Consider the following 4,020-nt stretch of genomic DNA (forward strand, 5'->3'; position numbering starts at 1 on the left):
AAAAAAAATCATAGCAAAAATTCCACGATCGCTCGTTTGGAACTAATTTCAAGACCATTCACAAACCCTAACTTCTGTAGTGTATATCTCCAAAATTATAGATAATCAAAATATTAATATTTACCATATGTACTTCACGATCTCTCTTCAATAATCTCAAAATTTCACCTCCTCCTCTAACAAGATGTAACTAAATTTAAATAGGTTTGGAAGTTTTTGAGCATCATTTCCAATATAGAGGAAGATTAGAAAATGGTTAGACGACCCACCATTTCATAGTCAAGACTTCGTCTTCTTCAAGTCTTCAATAATTCTTTCAAATACTAAAAAACTCTTCAACCTCTTGGATTTACCTTCCATACAATTTATTGAATTTCTTTGGGCGGGGAGCAACACATTCTTAGCATCAATAATTGTAAATCCTCACATACATTGAAATAGATAAGAAAAATAGTATAGTAGGGAATCATGTTTGGCTGGTTCACCTCAAAATTTTATTTCCTTCATGGTCAAGTTAAGGTCTTCACTAAGATGATGTCATCCCATTTTATATAATAAAGGATACCAAAGGAATTCCAAAATGGTTTTCTATCCCTGTATGGACCATATAAATTGAGATTTTATAGACATTTCCAAAGCCTTTAGAGTGACATTCCAATATACTATTTTCATTAGAAAAGGAAGAAGATAAGGCTTCTATGCTACTTTTCCACCTATCACCAAAACCACCCAATTAACCTTCAACAACAACAACAACAAAAGGACCAAACCTTCATAACAAAATAATATTTCCATAACCTTCTTCCCTTCACACATAGTTTCTTGCATCGATATATCTTCAGGTTTGTATTTATTGAACAACCTTCTGAAGACTATGCTTTTATGAGTACCCCAACCCATAACTAAGGATTAACTAGTGTCAATAGCCAATCCTTCCTCTGGATCTTTTCCTTCATCCAAGTTTGTTTCCTTCCTCAATCTCAAGTAGTAATTGGATCTAGTTTTGCTTTAAGTGAATCCATTCCCTCACAAGATAAGGTTGAGTCAAGGGACTTGGCCTTGAAGGCCTTAGAATATGAGGGTTTATCTTGAGGCTTCTGATCAAATACCTAGGAACCTTAGTTTCCAAGGATCCCTACATCCTTCCTCTTAACTAAGATATCTCAAGGTATTCCAATAAATAAGTTTTCTATCTTCGATTTGCTAGCACATTACTTTGATTACTTAGAATTCAAACATGGTTCCTTAGCTTTAAAAGACTTAGAAAAAGAGTGTTGTGATGTAGAATCGTTTTCAAATGCCTATACACCATCCTTAAGGCAATTTGAACTTCTCATACCGCTCCCCACATACTTTAAATTTTCAATCTCTTTCCTTAAATAGATTTTTCCTTCTAACATGTTTTCAACATAAAGGTTAAATAATTGAGTTGGCATACCTTGCATAGCAACACTAGATGCTCCAACTTCTATTTAGTAGACTTCAAAGGATTTTGGGTGCGACAGATCATGGAAAATTGAATCCTTGACATGATCATATTTTAAGTCTTTAGAGGTTGTCTTGTTCTCTTTAGGAATTGGTTCTTCATAGGGATTTGACTCCCATCCTGTTATGAAACCAACTCACAAAAAGATAGAAAAGAAAGATCAACGCCTTATAATTCAGCCTCTTCGAGGGGCAACCTCCTTACATTACACAAATGAACAATTCTTTGATGATACAAATGACAAAACCTCCTTTCTATATATAAGAATCTGAGGGGTCACATTATAATCAAAGTCAACATAACAATAATAATATAAGCGCACAACAATAACAATAGTGGGCTTCTATGGGGCACAATAATAACAATATGGGGACAATAGGGGCACAACAATAACAATAAGGGCTATAATGACAATAGTAATGGGGGAATCACTAGTATTATAGGGACCTAACACACCCCTCTCCTTCAAAAAATTGTTGTCCTCAATGCTTGAGTAGTTCTGGATGCTTCTGTATAAAATTCTCATCCTCCCATGTGGAATCTTTAGTGGGTAAGTTCTTCCACTTGACAAGATACTCCAAAATTGATCGATTTTGCAGCTGCCGAGTTCTTGTTTCTGTGACTGCTTCAGGTTCCAATATGATTTTTCCTTCCTCGTCAAGTTCTGGCAATATTGTTTGAACTAGGAGCTTGTAACCAATAACCTTCTTTAAACATGAAACATGAAAAACTGGGTGCACTCGGGAAGCTCCAATTTGTATGCCATAGTACCAATCTTTTGCAACACCTTGTACAGACCATAATACTTTGGTGATAATTTATTATCCTTCTTAGCTTTCTCAAGGGACATTTGTTTATATGGTTGTAGCCGTAAAAATACCCAGTCACCTATATCAAAAATTCTTTCGCTACGATGTTGATTTTCCTGTTATTTCATTCTATTTTGTGCCAAAGTTAGGTTATCCTTTAAGAGTTGGAGAACTTGTTGTTGATTCTTGATGTGATCCTCCACTGCTTGAACCTTAGAATTTTCTCTTAAATATGATGTGATGGACGGTGGGTGATATCCATAAAGTGCCATAAATAGGGTCATTTTTGCTGCAGTATGGAAGGAAGTGTTATACCACCATTCAGCTAAAGGCAACCATTTGACCTATTGCATCTGTTTATCAGATACAAAGCAATGAAGATATCCTCCCAAACATTTATTTACTATCTCAGTTTTCCCATCAGATTGAGGATGATAAGATGAGCTATGAGCTAACAGAGTACCAAGACAAGAAAATAATTATGTCCAAAAATTTCCAGTGAAAATGGGATCTCTGTTGCTTACAATAATCTTTGGGTTTCCAAGTAGATTTTGAATTGTTTCCATAAATGCAGTAGAAACTATACTGGCTTTAAATGGATGAGATAATGCACAAAAATGTGCATACTTGGTAAGTCTATCAACTACCACCATGATGACACTCTTTCCTTCAGACTTGGGTAAACCTGTGATGAAATCCATTGAAACCTCCTCCCAACATTGACTTGGAATGGATAAAGGTTGTAATAGACCCAGGGTCTTAATTGTTTCAACTTTATTTTGTTGACAAACCAAACATTCCGCCACAAACTTTTGAATATCAGATTTAAGGCCATCCCAAAAAACTCCTTCTTAACCCTATGGTAAGTTTTTAAAAATCTCGAGTGCCCTCCTAAGGGAAAGGCGTGCAATTCCATAAGAATATTTTTCTTGAATTGGGAATTTTGACATAGGTATAAGCGATCTTTGTACCATAACGAATCATTTTTCCAGGTAAATGTATCAGATGTACTAGGATCTTGTTGTAACTTTTGAATGAGTGCCCACACTTCTTCATCATTCTTTCATTCATCCCTTGCTTCGTTTATCCAATATGGTTGGATAATAGAAATGGCACAAAGCAATGCTTCCACATCCTCATCCTTTCTTGAGAGTGCATCTGCCACAACATTTTGGTTCCCTTTTTTGTATATGATTTCAAAGTCATAGCCCAACATCTTTATGACCCATTTTTGTTGCTCTTCTAAAGATAATCTTTGTGATAAAAAGTATTTAAGACTATCATGATCCGTTTTTACCTTGAAGTGTCATCCCATTAGGTAGGGTCGCCATTTCTTAAGTGCATGTAGTATTGCCAACATTTCCTTCTCATAAATAGCTTTGTGTAAATGCTTTCCTTTGATTGGACGACTTTTGAAAGCAATGGGTCTTTCTTCTTGCATTAAAACAACACCAATTCCATTTCCTGAGGCATCACATTCCACAATAAAGGTTTTTGTGAAGTCCGGCGTAACTAAGACCGGTGCTTGGCACATTGCCTCTTTAAGATGTTCAAAGGCCTTCGTTGCTTTTGGAGTCCATAAAAATGCATCTTTCTTCAATAATGTTGTTAGAGGTGTTGCTATTCTCCCATAATTCTTAAAAAACTTGCGATAATACCCTGTCAACCCAAGAAATCCTCGCAGATGCTTTATGGATGTGGAGATTTTCCATTCCTTAATGGCTT

Source organism: Pinus tabuliformis, chromosome 9, assembly GCF_031772625.1.
Source record: "Pinus tabuliformis cultivar Carrire ecotype Pingquan chromosome 9, CPIR1, whole genome shotgun sequence".
NCBI lineage: Eukaryota > Viridiplantae > Streptophyta > Pinopsida > Pinales > Pinaceae > Pinus > Pinus tabuliformis.